General features: G+C 44.0%; 1 protein-coding gene across 5 annotated transcripts in view; it reads right to left on the reverse strand.

Moving 5' to 3' along the window:
• The window catches only part of LOC126291959 (uncharacterized), a 187,032-nt gene that overhangs the window by 121,888 nt on the left and 45,219 nt on the right, over positions 1 to 19,925 (reverse strand). The gene's annotated exons all lie outside the window — the stretch shown is intronic.

Genomic DNA, 19,925 nt, shown 5'->3' on the forward strand with positions numbered 1-19,925 from the left:
ATTAGTAGGAGACTAATAGCAACCTAACAAGGGAAATACCGTCCCATGCTTGACGTGCCGTTAACACCACAACACAGACAGATGTGTTTGGGATGGTGCAGTGAATGGGAAGCGTGGATGAGTGATGAATGTCTCACTGTGGTCGGTACTAAGTTGCGTTTCTGCACTACCCCGTTTGACCATCATCAGCTACTATGGTGGCAACAGGGGAAGAGGTCTCATTCTCCAAACGTTCAGGAGAGGCGCAGTGTTAATTCTGGCGTCATCACGCCGGGATCCATCAGGTTTGATCGCAGGTCCTGGCTGGTAGCGTTCGGGGAAACTCCTACGAAACAACAGTTCATCACGGACAACCTGAGCCTTTGTGTGTTACCTCATTATGAGACTGTATTGTGGTGTCAAGTGGACAATGCTCACCCACACTCAGAATGTGCCCCTATGAGCTTTCTACATTACTCCTGTGTGTAGCATGATTCCCAGATCTGTCCCTGATTTACATATGTGAGACTATACGGATATTAATTCTGTCCCTGTGTATCCGGGATATTAAGGACAAATTACAACAGTTGTGAGTCAACTTGTCTCAGGAGAGGATACAACATCTTTAAGACACCCTTCCCAACCGAAACAGTGCATGCATCTGGAATAGAGGAGATAGAATGTCATACTGATAAGTAGGCCCATACTGCCAAGTTCTTTGCAGATCTGACTTGGTTTTGTGATCGCTGAAATAACAGCATGTAAATTTCTGGTTTCATTCAATAACATCACTTACCATCTCAACCCAAGAAATTTCATTTTTTTCCTCATCAACTTTCGGGCAATTCACTTTTTTTTTTTGCTAGGGAGTAGTCATTCTGAATGTATGATGTCCAGGATGTTTCAAAAATGGTTCAAATGCCTCTAAGCACTATGGGACTTAACATCTGATGTCATGGGGCTTAATATCTGATGTCCCCTAGACTTAGAACTACTTAAACTAACCCAAAGACATCACACACATCCATGCCCCAGGCAGGATTCGAACCTGCCGTCGCAGGTTCGAATCGCCTAGAACCACTCGGTCACAGCTGCCTGCAGAATGTTTCAAAATAATTTGCATAGGTTTTAAGGCTTTGTAGCATTCATTACTTTAAACTTACAGTAATAAACAATACAATAAATGAAAGAGCAACACAAATAGTTTTGTTTGTATACCTGTGCACAAGAGTATGGAATGATCCAGATCGACTGAAGAACATGCTGAACGAGTGTCTTTCACACATAGCCCCAAGAAATCGCTTTGGAAGGCCAGTCGTGAATTAGCAATTCAGTGACGTTTGTGTGGTGACTTATGGACCCGTTTATAACTGTGTCCTTATCGGCTCCAGGGGTTACAAGCTCTAAAGCCTAGAGACTTCCATTTATGTTCAACTTTACAAGCGTAATATTGCTGCGTGGTGGTGGAGATTTTCTGGATCGTGTCGTCTTCAGTAAAGAGTCGACACTTCCCTTAAGTGGAGATGTGAACACATGATGTGCGCATTTGGGAGTCAGAGAATCCCCACAACATGGTACAGATGCAGCGAGACTACACTAAACTGAATGTGTTTTGTGCGATATCACGGGGCGATTATGGGCCATTCTTATTCGATGAAGCAACTGCAACTAGTGTTCCTTATCTCGATGCGCTAGAACTATGGCTAGAAGGTTGAACCACAGAACATTATTTGGCAGCAAGATTGTTCACCGCCTCACTGGCATAACTCAGTACACGATTGGTTGAACGATGTTGTACCCGACCGTTAGACTGGCTATAAGGGCCACATGACAGAGTTTGTTTTGCATGAGCTCCATGTTCACACACGATATGACAGCTTGTGATTTTTACCTTTGGGGATTCATAAAGGCTACCAGCTCACCCACCCGATTCAGTAAACAGTATTGTTGAAACAATCGCTCCAGACACACTGATCAAGGTTTCCAGAGAGAAACCACCTATCGACTCCATGTGCAACGATTGGTGCTGACATTGGACAGTTGTAAGAAAAACTGTTTGAGTAGCTCTTTCATTTGATGTATTATTTAGAACTGTAAGTTGAATGTAACAAATGCAACAAAGCCTTAAAACCTGTATATTCATTTCGAAATACCTTGTAGATAATATGATTCTATATTTTGCTATTGATAGACAAAAACAGTTTTTATTTGCAAATTTGCACACGTTCGTATTCTGTAATCTCCGTCTCTCCTTCCCCTCCCCCCACCACCCTCCCCCCTCCAATTCCACTGACATGCCTGCTGGACATTAGTAGAGTCGGCGTAAGTTGATGCCCGACAGTTACAGTGGGCTTGCCGAGGAAAATTCACGGGCCTATCTCGACCAATAAAATAACGCGACTTTGTAAACGTCTAGATGGCTTCAGCCTCCACAATTCCTGTAAGTTCCGATAGGTTGCAGCTCTACACGTGGCCTTCAAAATGGCTTCTGTAACAGTGGTGCATTCCAAGCAGAGAGCCGTCATTGAGTTTCTTTTAACGGACTACCAGAGAATCACAGATACCCATAGGCGCTCGTCCATCGACGCTTGGCAGCGAGTGAAAGCACGTTGAGTCGTTGGGCGTCTGTCAACATGGCAACAAAGCCGCGCAAACCTGTGCAGTCTCCAGCGTGCGTCTCCAGCTGTGACTCCTACAATGTTGGAACGTCCAGACACTCTCATTCGACCGACGGACCACAATCAAACACTTCGCTGCGCGACTGGATGTGTCTGTCGGTAGTGCTGAAACACTCTTCCACCAGCTAGAGTTATCAAGTGTTCTGCCCATCTGTGCGGAATTATGTGCGCATTAAGAGGCTGAAGGTGGCAATTTTTTTGTCAAATGTCGTCACATGCGCTGAAACAAGGATTCATCACAGCGAAGTGTAGCGGCAGTGGGGAGTCTGGTGCGTCGCATGGTGCACCCCAGGTGTTAGATGCTTCACCCACTGTCCCTGCTGTCGAGACATCTTCGCGGGTACCGGGCGCGGTTGGGCCACCCTCTCCCCAAGGGGAGTGGCGGGTTCAGCGGCGTTCGCGGCGCACGAGGCGGAGGGTAAATGTGGAGGTTGGCCGTGTGGCATCGCCCGCTCTGCCTGTGAGTGGACATGTGGCTGCTCCTTCAGCAAGGTCCGAGCAGGCACACGGGGGGAGGGGTTTATTAGTTATTGGGAGCTCCAACGTTAGGCGGGTGATGGAGCCCCTTAGGGAAATAGCGGAAAGGTCGGGGAAGAAGGCCAGTGTTCACTCTGTCTGCTTGCCGGGGGGTCTCATCCGAGATGTGGAGGAGGCCCTACCGGCGGCGATAGAGAGCACTGGGTGCACCCGACTGCAAATTGTTGCCTATGTCGGCACCAATGACTCTTGCCGTCTGGGTTCAGAGGTCATCCTCAGTTCGTACAGGCGGTTGGCGGAGTTGGTGAAGGCGGAAAGCCTCGCTCGCGGGGTGGAATCAGAGCTAACTGTTTGTAGTATCGTTCCGAGAACCGATCGCGGTCCTCTGGTTTGGAGCCGAGTGGAAGGCTTAAACCAGAGGCTCAAACGATTCTGCGGAGATCTGGGGGTGCAAATTTCTCGACCTCCGCTATCGGGTGGAGAAATTTAGGGTCCCCCTGAATAGGTCAGGCGTGCACTACACGCCGGAAGCGGCTACGAGGGTAGCGGAGTACGTGTGGAGTGCACATGGGGTTTTTTTAGGTTAGAGAATTCCCTCCATAGGCCCGACAAGACGCCTCCTGAGACGCGGCAAGGCAGGAGTAGGCAAAATGCAACAAGGAATAACAATATTAATGTGCTAATAGTAAACTGCAGGAGCGTCTATAGAAAGGTCCCAGAACTGCTCTCATTAATAAACGGTCTCAACGCCCATATAGTACTAGGAACAGAAAGTTGGCTGAAACCAGACGTAAACAGTAATGAAATCCTAAACTCTGATTGGAATGTATACCGCAGAGATAGGCTGGACAGTGAAGGGGGAGGAGTGTTTATAGCGATAAGAAGTGCAATAGTATCGAAGGAAATTGACGGAGATTCGAATTGTGAAATGATTTGGGTGAAGGTCACGGTTAAAGCAGGCTCAGACATGGTAATTGGATGTCTCTATAGGCCCCCGGGCTCAGCCGCTGTTGTGGCTCAGCACCTGAAGAATAATTTGGAAAATATTTCAAGTAGATTTCCCCACCATGTTATAGTTCTGGGTGGAGATTTTAATTTGCCGGATATAGACTGGGAGACTCAAACGTTCATAACGGGTGGCAGGGACAAAGTATCCAGTGAAATATTTTTAAGTGCTTTATCTGAAAACTACCTTGAGCAGTTAAACAGAAAACCGACTCGTGGCGATAATATATTAGACTTTCTGGTGACAAACAGACCCGAACTATTTGAATCAGTTAATGCAGAACAGGGAATCAGCGATCATAAAGCGGTTAATGCATCGATGATTTCAGCCGTAAATAGAAATATTAAAAAAGGTAGGAAGATTTTTCTGTTTAGCAAAAGTGACAAAAAGCAGATTACAGAGTACCTGACGACTCAACACAAAAGTTTTGTCTCAAGTGCAGATAGTGTTGAGGATCAGTGGACAAAGTTCAAAACCATGGTGCAATATGCGTTAGATGAGTATGTGCCAAGCAAGATCGTAAGAGATGGGAAAGAGCCACCGTGGTACAACAACCGAGTTAGAAAACTACTGCGGAAGCAAAGGGAACTTCACAGCAAACATAAACATAGCCAAAGCCTTGCAGACAAACAAAAATTACGCGAAACGAAATATAGTGTGAGGAGGGCTATGCGAGAGGCTTTCAATGAATTCGAAAGTAAAGTTCTATGTACTGACTTGGCAGAAAATCCTAAGAAATTTTGGTCCTATGCAAAGCGGTAGGTGGATCTAAACAAAATGTCCAGACACTCTGTGACCAAAATGGTACTGAAACAGAGGATGACAGACTAAAGGCCGAAATACTAAATGTCTTCTTCCAAAGCTGTTTCACAGAGGAAGACTGCACTGTGCTTCCTTCTCTAGATTGTCGCACAGTTGACAAAATGGTAGATATCGAAGTAGACGACAGAGGGATAGAGAAACAATTAAAATCGCTCAAAAGAGGAAAGGCCGCTGGTCCTGATGGGATACCAGTTCGATTTTACACAGAGTACGCGAAGGAACTTGCCCCCCTTCTTGCAGCGGTGTACCGTAGGTCTCTAGAAGAGCGAAGCGTTCCAAAGGATGGGAAAAGGGCACAGGTCATCCCCGTTCTCAAGAAGGGACGTCGAACAGATGTGCAGAACTATAGACCTATATCTCTAACGTCGATCAGTTGTAGAATTTTGGAACACGTATTATGTTCGAGTATAATGTCTTTTCTGGAGACGGGAAATCTACTCTGTAGAAATCAGCATGGGTTTCGAAAAAGACGGTGGTGTGAACCCAGCTCGCGCTATTCGTCCACGAGACTCAGAGGACCATAGACACGGATTCCGAGGTAGATGCCGTGTTTCTTGACTTCCGCAAGGTGTTTGACACGGTTCCCCACAGTCGTTTAATGAACAAAGTAAGAGCATACGGACTATCAGATCAATTGTGTGATTGGATTGAGGAGTTCCTAGATAACAGAACGCAGCACGTCATTCTCAATGGAGAAAAGTCTTCCGAAGTAAGAGTGATTTCAGGTGTGCCGCAGGGGAGTGTCATAGGACCGTTTGCTATTCACAATATACATAAATGACCTTGTGGATGACATCGGAAGTTCACTGAGGCTTTTTGCAGATGATGCTGTGGTGTATCGAGAGGTTGCAACAATGGAAAATTGTACTGAAATGCAGGAGGATCTGCAGCGAATTGTCGCATGGTGCACGGAATGGCAATTGAATCTCAATGTAGCGAAGTGTAATGTGATGCGAATACATAGAAAGATAGGTCCCTTATCATTTAGCTACAAAATAGCAGGTCAGCAACTGGAAGCAGTTAATTCCATAAATTATCTGGGAGTACGCATTAGGAGTGATTTAAAATGGAATGATCATATAAAGTTGATCGTCGGTAAAGCAGATGCCAGACAGATTCATTGGAAGAATCCTAAGGAAATGCAATCCGACAACAAAGGAAGTAGGTTACAGTACGCTTGTTCGCCCAATGCTTGAATACTGCTCAGCATTGTGGGATCCACACCAGGTAGGGTTGATAGAAGAGATAGAGAAGATCCAACGGAGAGCAGCGTGCTTCGTTACAGGATCATTTAGTAATTGCGAAAGCGTTACGGAGATGATAGATAAACTCCAGTGGAAGACTCTGCAGGAGAGACGCTCAGTAGCTCGGTACGGGCTTTTGTTAAAGTTTCGAGAACATACCTTCACCGAAGAGTCAAGCAGTATATTGCTCCCTCCTACGTATATCTCGCGAAGAGACCATGAGGATAAAATCAGAGTGATTAGAGCCCACAGAGAAGCATACCGACAATCCTTCTTTCCACGTACAATACGAGACTGGAATAGAAGGGAGAACCGATAGAGGTACTCAGGGTACCCTCCGCCACACACCGTCAGGTGGCTTGCGGAGTACGGATGTAGATGTAGATGAACGGAAAACAAAATGGTAAATCCATGGACTAGCGTCACACGACCACTCCTTCGAAGAAAAAGCGCAAAGCTGCACCCTCAGCAATTAAATTCAGGGCGTATCTTCTGATGGGGTCCTTCTGTTTGATGTCTCCCCTCATTGTGCAACGATAAACTGCAAAGTGGATTGCGCTACCCTCAGGAAATTGAGGAAACAACTTAGCGTGATCGTCGCCACAAAAATGCAAACGAACTAGTTCAGCCGAGGAGAACTCACAAAACATGATTCTTTCTCATCCACCCTACAGCCCAGATCTCTCACTTTCCGACTTAAATATGTTTGACCCAATAAGGAATGCACTCGGCGGGAAGCGGTACATGGGTGATTGGGAGGTTATCGCTGCAGCAAGATGTTCCCTCCGACGTGAATCACTAGAGTGGCACCATGCGGGCATTTTGGCCCTCCCAGTAAGACGGCGTAAGGCCTCTGCAGTGAATGGAGATTATATTGATAGACAAAAGACTGGCGACTAATAGGGTAGATTCGAATCCTGAGTAAAACCAATATGCTTTCAACAACAACAAAAAAAAGAGAGAGAGAAAGTGTGGCATTACTAACCGAACGCTCCTCGTACAAAAACACTATGTACAGCACACATTCGGAAAGACCACTGGAGATGCTTTGTAAATAAAAGTGAAACACGTCCAATATAAAGCCCTCTTAACTCACAGTAACCTTAACACAGGAGAAATACAATAAAGAGCCAAAGAAACAGACACACCTGCCTAACATCGTGTAGGGCCCCTGTGAGAACGCAATAGTGCCGCAGCACGACGTGGCACGGGCTCTACTAATATCTGCAGTAGTGCTGGAGGGAACTGACACCATGAATGCTGCAGGGCTGTCTACAAATCCGGAAGAGTACAGCAAGTTGCAAGACATACCAGATATGCTCAGTAATCTTCACGTCTGGCGTGTTTGGTGACCAGCGGAAGTTCAGAATGGTTCAAATGGCTCTAAGCACTATGGTACTTAACATCTGAGGTCATCAGTCCCCTGGACTCAGAACTACTTGAACCTAACTAACCTATGGGGATCACACACATCCATCTCCGAAGCAAGATTCGAACCTGCGACCGGAACAGCTGCGCGGTTCCAAACTGAAGCGCTTAGTACCGCTCGGCCACAGTGGCCGGCACAGCGGAAGCGTTTAAACTCAGAAGAGTGTTACTGGAGCCTCTAAGCAGCAATTCTGTACGTGTGGGTTGTTGAATTGTCCTGCTGGAATTGCCCAAGTCCGTCGCAACGCACAATGGATATTAATGGATGCAGGTGATCAAACAGGATGCCTACCTACGTGTCACCTGACAGAGTCGTATCTAGACGTATGAGGGATCCTGTATCTCTGCAGCTCCACATGTCCCACACCATTACAGAGCCTCCACCAGCTTGAACAGTCCCCTGCTGAAATGCAGGTCCCATGGATTCAGCTGGTAACCATACATACACGTACATCCGCTCGATACAATTTTAAACGAAACCAGCCAACATGTTTCCAGACGAGGCGTAAAGCTTTGTGTACTGCAGTCGTCAAGCAACACTTGTTTCGTTGAATGGTTCGCATGTTGACACTTGTTGATGGCGCAGCATAACGACTTCCAGACAAAGATCCGTTCAGTTGGACCAGAGAACCCAGTTCATTTACCGCTACAGTGTGGCCGAGCGGTTCTAGGCGCTACAGTCTTGAACCTCGAGACCGCTACGGTCGCAGGTTCGAATTTTGCCTGGTGCATGGATTTGTGTGATGTTCTTAGGTTGGTTAGGTTTTAGTAGTTCTAAGTTCTAGCGGACTGCTGACCTCAGATTTTAAGTCTCATAGTGCTCAGAGCCATTTGAACCACTCATGAAAAGTCGTACGGGAAAATCCCCACTTAATCGCTACCTCGTGGATGTTGTGTTCCATCGCTTGTGCGCCGACTGTAACACCGCGATGAAACTCAGTTAAATCTTGATAACCTACTATTGTAGCAGCAGTAAATTGTCTAACAACTGCGCCAGACATTTGTCTTATGTAGGCGTTGCCGACCGCAGTGCCGTATTCTACCTATTTACATATCTCTTTTTTTGAATACGCAAGTCTATACCAGTTTATTTAGCGCTTCAGTGAGTAACAACAGCTGGCGAAAATTGCCTCGCAGACAAATACATAACATACTCATGTTTGTAGAGTGCACTAGAGGTTGCCTCCTGTGGCAGTACGGGCGGAGTAGTTGTTAATGTCTATGTTGCAAAATCCGTGTTCATCCCGTACGAGCCACAAAATTAAGCACTATCACTATAAAACTGTGTTCAGAAATCCAATGCTTATGTACAGACTTGTATTATTTAAAACTCGTTGCTGCAACTTTCTGAAAATTAACTGTGTTCCTAATCACTCTGTAGAAAAGTAACGTTTATTACGTTTAGCTATTTTATAAATTGGAGAGAAAAGTACCTTAACATCTAGGCGTGTTGTGCGATTCTTTCCTTCCGCTATCCTTTAACCCTTTGAGTTCCAAAAACATGAAAAGAAATGTTATTAAAATTTTTCGCAAAATTAATCTTTATTGTCACAATAAGCAACAAAACACAACAATAAATTGGCGAAAAGTAAACAGTCAATTGCTTTAAAGAGGTGATTTCACTTTGGAACGATCAGGACATACAGTTTTCAACCATTTCAAGAAAAATGGTTGAAACGGCCCGAAGCACTATGGTACTTAACATCTGAGGTCCCCTAGACTTAGAACTACGTAAACCTAACTAACTTAAGGACATAACACACATCCATGCCCGAGGCAGGATTCAAACTTGCGATCTTGGTTCCGGACTGAAGGGCCTAGAACTGCTCGGCCACAGCGGCCTGCCTCATTTCAAGAGATATGTTTGAAAACAATTCCGAATGCTTCCAGGACACAATTTCAAATCCCGAAACTGCTACGAATTCATATAACCTAAAGCAAACCATAGCGCTAAACAACAAGCAAAAATGGGCCAGGATTTTGCCGGCGGGTAAATGCATCTATGGGAGCACAAAAAGTGCGAATATTTACTCGTATATTTCAAAGACACTGACGGGAAAGTGTGGTGCCAGCTGCCTACCTACCTTCAGTCGTAGTTGATTCCGTCCTTCACGATGAGAACATATTCGCGCTTTTTTTTTTTTTTAACGTGTAGTTCACCTGAAACTCCCGCAAGCTCCCTTAACTGTAACTCATTCACACCAACTAGCCCATCGCTCCAAGTCGCTCATACCCATCCACTCCAAGTTGCCGTTTCTCACTCACTCATTCAGCCCAAGTTATTGTCATTATCTCTTTGTGTCTGTCTGCCATTGTCTCCTGTACCGCAGCCAAAGCGTCCTTCGTTCTGCCCTACTACTACAGTCTCACTGTCACCGTCCCCCTCTTACTCTCTTTTACTGCCAGTATCTCATTTCTTCCTTCCTACTGCTGCTGTCACTTCTCACAATCACTCTAGCTTCCTTCCTCGTTGTCACTGTCATGTCCCCTGTCTCTCATTACAATTGGCTGTCACCCAATTCCATTTCCTCTTTCTCTTTATTTGTCTCCCACCTCACTCCTTTTTTCCTAGCACTGTTCTCTCACTGTGTGTGTTCCATTGCCACTATTCTATCACACTCCTATTGTCTTCTTCGCTCTTTCTAAAACACAACCACCGTCTACTATATTCCAGTATTTACTATTTATCCATCTGTTTCCTGCTGTCACTGTCTTCTCCTCTCTCAGCACAAAAAGCGTGAAAATGTTCGCATGACAAAATTTTTAGGAAACTTTTTAAAGGAGCTGAGGAAGGGAGACTGAGGCAGAGTCTTTTAAACAAACAGTAACATATTCTCATTTTTTGTGTTCCAATTGGACTAATTTTCTTCTGGTTCCCTTTTTCCTTCTGTAGCAGGGGATGTCATAAATATGAAAAGAAAATTATTGGACAATTAAATTTAGATGGTTTACTTATGTGAAATTGAAATAACGCAAAACTAATTTTAAATCTCAGACCGAATTTTCCTAGCAGAAAATTTTGCATGTGCTTCAGATCTGTAACATGGGGTTCCCACATGACAACGGAGCACTTTACAGGATGTTTCTCCGTGCTACGTCACATTATAAACTACATTTCCGCCTCACACCGGATTTCACGTGTACAAGTACGGTAACTTAGAAACTCTGTATCTTGGAAACGGATAGAGAGACGGAAAATTTTTTTAAGGATGTTCAAGGTCGTGCTCTTAGGAATACACCGTAAATATTACAGTCATTTGCTGCGAGCAGCCATCTCCGAATCCGAGGCTGGGTTTTGGTACCCAAAAAACAAGGATTTGGGGTATTTCTCAATAATGGATAAACATTTTCGAAAACGGGGAGACGATTCTTCTAGATAAATTCCTAGAGAATATACCGTTAAAATTTGAGCAATTTACTGCTGTTATTTGTTATCATACCGGATGAGTAGAAGTAGGGTAACTTTAAACCTCTCTTCCTTGAAAACGGATACAGATATCAAGAAAAGTTTGAAGGAATCTCAGAAAGATATTTCAAAAATTTCGATATTTTGCTGTGCATTGCCGTCTCTGAATCCTCAGCCGGGTTTTGGTCCGCTAGAGACGCCTAAATACGGTAAAAAAACATATTTTCGGTTTTTCCGAAAAACAGACCGTGAACTAGCAGTTCCTCCATAAGCCCCACGTCAAATGCGAAGAGAACCCCCGATTTGCTTCAACTGCCTAAGAAAGAGAAAGTTCACAATATTCATACTTTGACCCTTTACTGTCGGATAATGACACAAAGACGGTCCTTCTGTTGGAGATACAAAGCGTCCCCAGCCCAAGTGTTGACCAAAACTCTTTAAACCAGCTTCTTAAGCTTTTTATCGCCAATAAACCCCGAGGTATGAGCACCGAAATATCCCGTCATTCACGGCGTTTTGGAACATATTAGGTTGGTTGGTTGGTTTGTTGGCTGATTTGGGGGTCCAGACCGAACGGTGAGGTCATCGGTCCCATCGTACTAGGAAAGGATGGGAAAGGAAGTCGGGCCCGTCCTTTCACAGGAACCATGCCGCATTTACCTGAAGGAATTTAAGGAAAGCACAGAAAACCTAAAACAGGATGGCCGCACGCGGGTTTGAATCGTCGTCCTCCCGAAAGCGAGTCCAGCTTGCTAACCACTGCGCCACCTCGCTATTGCATACCAATAAATCTTGTATCAAAACTCGTAAGTAGGCTGTTTAGGTTTTTATGTTGGTAACGCCACGTAGTGATCTGTATGAAAATCTCTGACTGCGCTGTGTGCAGTCTGTGGCTGGTTGGACTCACTGTTGGAATATTCGCTTGTGTAGTGTTGGGCAGTTGGATGTGAACAGCGCGTAGCGTTGGGCTGTTGGAGGTGAGCCTCCAGCAGTGGTGGATGTCGGGAGAGAGAAGCTAGAGATTTGGGAGGTTGCTATAAGCGGACGATGTGGACGTGTGTCCGCCAGAAAATTGAAATTTGTAAGACTCGATGTCATTATATATTATGACTTTTGAACACTATTAAGGTAAATACATTGTTTGTTCTCTATCAAAATCTTTCATTTGCTAACTATGGCTATCAGTATTTAGTGCCTTCAGTTGTTAGAATCTTTTATTTAGCTGGCAGTATTGGCGCTCGCTGTATTGCAGTAGTTCGAGTCACGAAGATTTTTGTGTGGTAAGTGATTCATGAAAGGTATAAGGTATTGTTAGTCAGGGAAATTCTTTTGTAGGAATTATTGAAAGTCAGACTGCGTTGCTATTCAGTTTTGCTCAGCTGTTTCAAAATCAAATAACCTAAGAGTTTTTCCAGCACTGTCATTCTTTAGATACAAAGGGGAAGTTTCAAACTTTGTACTGCTTCAGTGGTTTCATTTCGAAACCGCTATAAAAGCAGTAGTACAGACTCAAATTTATTTACCTTACAATAACTTTAGATATATCTACTTCCACAGTCAATAAAATTTTCAGTGTGATCACTACACACAATAGTATATTACAAGAAGTAGCCTTACACGAACAGAAAGAGAAAACATATGGTGCTTCTTATACTGGCATTCATTTTTAATAAAATTTTAAAATCTATTTTCCTATAAGTTTGTTGTTCTAAGTTCGATGCAAGTGCTCTAATCCTAAATATTAAACAATCTCAATGAAATTTTTGCAAGAAGTAGAGACATCTGGAAACTTCTGTGCATTAATATTATCGAACATGTACTTTTTTCCATTTTATTATCACATTTATGTAGCGATAAGTTTGAAACTTGGTAAAATCACTGAACGTAAATTAATAACGTTTCTCACAAAATGAATGCATGCAACTCTTGAACGATGTCTTGTGAATGTATCTAAAACCTGAAGAATGAAAATTGAAGTATGAGCATCAAACGTTGGTTTTCAAAAATACCAGTAAGAATCACATTAAAAATTCAAAAGTCAAGGATCAGAGAAGCTCTGGACTTAAAAAGTTTGGACATTGCTTCATCTGTAAGTGATAGATATGATTTTAAAATTCGGCTGAAATCGAAGAAGTGGAAGAAGAGTAAAATTAGATGGTGGAGTCTCCCCTACTGGACAGCTGCATAGAGTATGTAGGCTATAAGAGGGAACAGGATGCTGCTAGGGCCACAGTTCGTGAGGAGGTGAAGCATTTGAAGGGAACGAGGCAGATGGAAGAGCTGTTGTTAGAATTTCAGGGCTTGTTCTTTCCACGAGGGCCGTTGCCTTCTAGCCTGTAACGCAACGTAGGATTCCGACAGGGCACAAAGAACTTGTGTATTGGAGACCATACAGAATACCCGGATCTCTGCTGCCGATTTTAGAAACGTTTATCATTGGCTGATCATTACGCAAGAGACTGTTGGTGCCTTGGGGGGGGGAGGGGGGGGGGGGCGGCGGCAGTGTACACAGTTCAAGGACATATCTACTTCGTTGCATCGCCAACCCAATTCCAGGCGTAACAGAGACGACTGATAATCTTGGGCAGTGCCAGTAATTCTGAGCAATGGACTCAAAGAGTGGGTACCATCAGTTAGAAGTGATCCTGAAGGATTGAGCATTTTCAGCACCAGGGGACCACTATCACTAGAAAAGTATGCTGTTAGGTTTAATGAATGCACCACCAACATTCCAACGATTGTTAGGCAGGGTGTTGAAAGGAGTGCAGCCTTGACAACGTCCAGTGTATCTAGAAAACATCATGGTTTTTTCAAGGCACCTGCAGGAACATAGCAAAGACTGGGTTAGGTGCTCAGGGGTTACGTGCTGCATGTCTACCACTGAGCATGGAAAAATGTACTTTGCACTGCAAGTAGTAAATTATTTGGATGGAAAGAGGACTGATCTGAGATTCATACAGGATGTGCAAGATTTTCCTGTGCAGGGAACGAGCAGGAAGTTATACACTACTGACCATTAAAATTGCTGCACCATGAAGAAATGCAGATGACAAACGGGTATTCATTGGACAAATATATTATACTATAACTGACATGTGATTACATTTTCACGCAAATTGGGTGCATAGATATCGAGAAATCAGTACCCAGAACAACCACCTCTGGCCGTAATAACGGCCTTGATACGCCTGGGCATTGTGTCAAACAGAACTTGGATGGCGTGTACAGGTACAGCTGCCTAAGCAGCTTCAACACGATGTCACTGTTCATCAAGAGCAGTGACAAGCGCATTGTGACGAGCCAGTTGCTCGGCCACCATTGACCAGACGTTTTCAGTCGGTGAGAGATCTGAAGAATGTGCTGGCCAGGGCAGCAGTCGAACATTTTCTGTATCCAGAAAGGACCGTACAGGACCTGCAACATGCGGTCGTGCATTATCCTGTTGAAATGTAGGGTTTTGAAGGGATCGAATGAAGGGTAGAGCCACGGGTCGTAACACATCTGAAATGTAAAAGTCCACTGTTCAAAGTGCCGTCAATGCGAACAAGAGGTGACAGACGTGTAACCAATGGCACCCCATTCCATCACGCCGGGTATACGCCAGTATGGCGGAGATGAATACACGCTTCCAATGCAAATTCACCGCGATGCCGCCAAACACGGATGCGACCATCATGATGCTGGATTCATCAGAAAAAATGACGTTTAGCCATTCGTGCATCCAGGTTCGTCATCGAGTACACCGTCGCAAGCGCTCCTGTGTTTAATGGAGCGTCAAGGATAACCGCAGGCACGGTCTCCGAGCTGAAAGTCCATGCTGCTGCAAACGTCGTCGAACTGTTCGTGCAGATGGTGTTATCTTGCAAACGTCCCCACCTGCTTACTCAGGGATCGAGACGTGGCTGCACGATCCGTTACAGCCATGCGGATGGGATGCCTGTCGTCTCGACTGCTAGTGATACGAGGCCATTGGGATCCAGCACGGCGTTCCGTATTACCCTCCTGAACCCACCGATTTCATATTCTCCTAACAGTCATTGGATCTCGACCAACGCGAGCAGCAATGACGCGATACGATAAACCGCAATCACGATAGGCTACAATCCGACCTTTATCAAAGTCGGAAACGTGATGGTACCCATTTCTCCTCCTTACACGAGGCATCACAACAACGTTTCACCAGACAACGCCGGTCAACTGCTGTTTGTGCATGAGAAATCGATTGGAAACTTTCCTCATGTGAGCACGTTGCAGGTGTCGCCACTGGCGCCAACCTTGTGTGAATGCTCGGGAAACCTAATCATTTACATAGCACAGCATCTTCTTCCTGTCGGTTAAAATTCGCGACTGTAGCACGTCATCTTCGTGATGTAGCAGTTTTAGTGGCCAGTAGTGTAATCTTTTCTAGACCTCACAAATTATTGTAAAAAGTTCATGAGAGGATTTGCCGATACAGCACGCCACTTACGCAGTTATTAAAGAAAGATATGTAGTTTGTATAACCTGAAGAGTGTCAGAGAGGGTTCGTCGAACTGAAGGAGGTACTAATGTCAATTCCAGTGTAGGTTCAAATGTGTGTGAATTCCTAAGGGACCAAACTGCTGAGGACATCGATCTCTAGATTTACACGCTACGTCAACTACCTTATGCTAGTAAGAACACACACGCCCATGCCTGAGGGAGGACTCAAACCTCCGGCGGGAGGGGCCGTGCAATTCGTGACATGGCGCCTCAAACCACGCGGCCACTCCTCACGGCTCCATTGTTGGTATTCCCAGATTTTCGTAAGACGTTTTCTACATCTACATCTCCCTGCATACTCCGCAAGCCACGTGACGGTGTGTGGCGGAGGGTACCTTGAGTACCTCTATCGGTTCTCCCTTCTATTACAGTCTCGTACTGTTCGTAGAAAGAAGGATTGTCGGTATGCCTCTGTGTGGGTCTAATCTCTCTGATTTTATTCTCTTGGTCTCTTCGCGAGATATACGTAGGAGGGAGTAATATACTGCTTGACTCCTCGGTGAAGGTATGTTCTCGAAACTTTAACAAAAGCCCGTACCGAGCTACTGAGCGTCTCTCCTGCAGAGTCTTCCACTGGAATTTATCATCTCCGTAATGCTTTTGCGATTACTAAATGATACTGTAACGAAGCGCGCTGCTCTCCGCTGGATCTTCTCTATCTCTTCTATCAACCCTACCTGGTGCGGATCCCACACTGCTGAGCAGTATTCAAGCATTGGGCGAACAAGCGTACTGTAACCTACTTCCATTGTTTTCGGACTACATATCCTTACGATTCTTCCAATGAATCTCAGTCTGGTATCTGCTTTACCGACGATCAACTTTATATGATCATTCCATTTTAAATCACTCCTAATGCGTACTCCCAGATAATTTATGGAATTAACTGCTTCCAGTTGCTGACCAGCTATTTTGTAGCTAAATGATAAAGGATCTTTCTTTCTATGTATTCGCAGAACATTACACTTGTCTACATTGTGATTCAATTGCCATTCCGTGCACCATGCGTCAATTCGCTGCAGATCCTCCTGCATTTCAGTACAATTTTCCATTGTTACAACCTCTCGATATACCACAGCATCATCCGCTAAAAGCCTCAGTGAATTTCCAATGTCATCCACAAGGTCATTTATGTATATTGTGAATAGCAACGGTCCTAAGACACTCCCCTGCGGCACACCTGCAATCACTCTTACTTCAGAAGACCTCTCTCCATTGAGAATGACATTATTATCATGTGAACCATCAATTATACTCTTGGGTGTGTTTTGAGATAGGATGTCGATTGAGAGAAACATCCTATTGTTTTTGTATCAAGACTACATAATGGAGCAGAGAGAAATTATTATATGATGGTAAGAGAGGGACAGAGATTCTTAGTCTGGTACATGGAGTAACATTCTTCCAGTGTTATCTGTAGTAAAGGAAGTTTAAAGTTGTGACTGACCATGCTGCATTCAACTTGTTACTAGATTTGAAGGACTTGTCCAGTACATGACGTGATGGGCACTAAAACTCAAGGAAATTGAGGACTTATCCAATAGATGATGAGGTGGACATTTAGTATAAAGTAATACACAAACCGTAGAAGAAGCACGAAAATGCAGATACGCTAAGCAGCAATATAGCAGTAGTATAAGCGCTAGGTAAGGCTTTTTCATGTGGCAAGCAAAACAGAACACTGACAGAGAGTGAAAGCAGTATAGTAACAGCAGCTGTTTAGCATGTATGGTGGATTATTGTGTAGGGAGACGAAATTAGGACCACAAGTGGTTGTACCAGCAAAGTGGAGGGAGGAAGTACAGAGGGAAATGCATGATCACTTTTCTGGTCGTGGAGGGCTCAGAACGACGAATTGGAGGGCGATGGACAAGTAATAGTAGAGAGGACGGAAGACCGAGGTCGATCAGTGCATGAACGGTTTGCAATGTACACAGCATGCGGATCTGAGTCGAATATAGGTATACCGCAGAGATTGCAACAAGCAACAGAACCTTTTACTGTTATCGTGGTGGATATCGTACGACCTTTCAACTCTGTTCCAGCAGGGAACCGTTTTGTGTTAACCACCATATGACGTTTTTCTCGTTATGTCGAGACAGTGCCAATGTCGGAACAGCAGGCAGGCACAGTTGCAGAAGCATTGGGGAATAGATGGATACTGAAGTTTCGAATGCCAGAAACAGTAATAACTGATCAAGCTACAAAATTCATTTCTAGTGCTATATCATGACCAAATTTTATCTTCAGAATTTTACCTAGTTTATAGGAAATATTTTTGCGAGAAATTTCTCATACCAGTGGTACGCTCACTTTAGGGAAAGCTATGACTCCTAGAAAGTTATGTCATGCAACGTACTGAATGAGGATATATACTGCAATAAATGTTAATACTGTTTGTAATGTCCAGTGGACCATAATGAATCGCAATGACTTGAGTATAATTATTGTCTTTAAATAAAACTTTCTTTTCTGTTAATCTCATTGCTTACTTTTTGGGGTTACCTTCTGTACTGCAGGCAACGGCCTTGCCGCAGTGGATACACCGGTTCCAGTCAGATCACTGAAGTTAAGCGCTTGGCCGGCACTTGGATGGGTGACCATTCTTGCCGCCATGCGCTCTTGCCATTTTTCGGGGTGCACTCAGCCTTGGGATGCCAACTGAAGATATACTCGACCGAATAGTAGCGGCTCTGGTCAAAGAATACCATCATAACGACCGGGAAAGCGGTGTGCTGACCACACGCCCCTCCTATCTCCATCCTCCACTGAGGATGACACGGCGGTCGGATGGTCCCGAGGGGCCACTTGTGGCCTGAAGACGGAGTGCTTCTGTACTGTACTAAATCGCAACTGTTCTTTCTATGCATGGTCCACATTCCATCGAGCTATGTTACTTGGCAGTGGCTCATCATGCGAAAGTTGCCTCCATCTTCAAGTTTTTCACACCAGTGTATTTAAAGAGTATTAAGATGCACTTAAAACAAGACGCAGTAATTGTATTTCGTTCTTGAAGAATATATACAGCATAGGACCTTTGTTTTACTGTGATATGTGTGTTACAGTTGGTTAACTTATATCCTAGTGAGTGCAGTTTTCATTTTATCTAGTAATTGCAAAACGGTTGTGTTTATGTAGTGGAGAAGCACACTTAAAATGCAGATGAGGTCGTATTTCGGTGTTTATTGTGGGGCTATTAATAGCATTAATAGGATTCGCCATATGCAGAGGACTGTTTTTGTTTATCAAGGACAGAAAATTAACACAATACGGTTAACCGATGCCACAGCATTGGTAGCTGGAAGTGAGTAGGAAATGTATTTTATGTTGAATATAAGTTACAGATAGCTCATGCTCCATTATATTTAGCACACATAGTAGCGAATGCCCAAGAATGTAAAAACGTTGCCTAATTCTGAGTGTATTAAAATGAGTCTCAGATCCGCAGAGAACGCCTTGAAACGAGCTACAACGAACACCAAACCTATTAAAATATGTGCCAAGCACGTGTAAATACTCATAATCAGTACCTTTTGAACTTATGCACAAAGGGTACAATTTTCTTTATTTCTTTATTGAATTTCGTTTCCCCCCGAAGGGGGCGGGCTGACAGCAGCGTAGTACGCTGCTCTTCAGCCTACAGAAGTCTTAAAACATAATAAGAAGATAAGAAACAATAAAAGCAGGCGATAAAACGGGACCTAAATTGTAATACGGCGGAAATAGTGGAAAATTAAAACATAAAACAAATGGTTGGCGATGCTCATAAAATACACAGGAAGCAGACAGGTAAAATAGTAGACAGATACTTAAAAAAAAAAAAAAAAAAACACGGTGACAGTCTGGTTTCTGTTCGCAACACTTAAAAGGGTACAATTAATTTCTCGCATTTTCCCCTACGACTACTATTATGAACTGTATATATTACACAACACTGAGATTTTATTATCATAATGTTGACAATAACGGGAGAGGGGATATTACTTAAATCGTAGTTTCCTGTTCGTAGTGGAAGAAATCGGCACATTTAGGGACTGGGAAATGTGAAAGTTACAGCATTAGAAGTAGGAAGTGCTCAGTTTATCTAATGCCGTTGGAGCCCTAGCATCTCTTCACTTGTCGAAAGGTTCCTTTTTGTTTTTGCCTTTAGAGTTTCTCTATTGTCTGCTGTAGACTGTGGTGGGATTATATAACAGATGTCAAATCGTGTCTTTTGTACCAAAACACTTATTATACCATGGGTTTTTTTATGTCGGGTTCCTAAATGCTCGTTCAGCTGAACAGAATAGCTTTTAATACATTCGGGAACTGGTGGTGGTGACTCTTGAAATATAACTCAGTCACTCAGTAAAATAGCAGAATTG

Source organism: Schistocerca gregaria, chromosome 9 (genome assembly GCF_023897955.1).
Source record: "Schistocerca gregaria isolate iqSchGreg1 chromosome 9, iqSchGreg1.2, whole genome shotgun sequence".
In the NCBI taxonomy this organism is placed as follows: domain Eukaryota; kingdom Metazoa; phylum Arthropoda; class Insecta; order Orthoptera; family Acrididae; genus Schistocerca; species Schistocerca gregaria.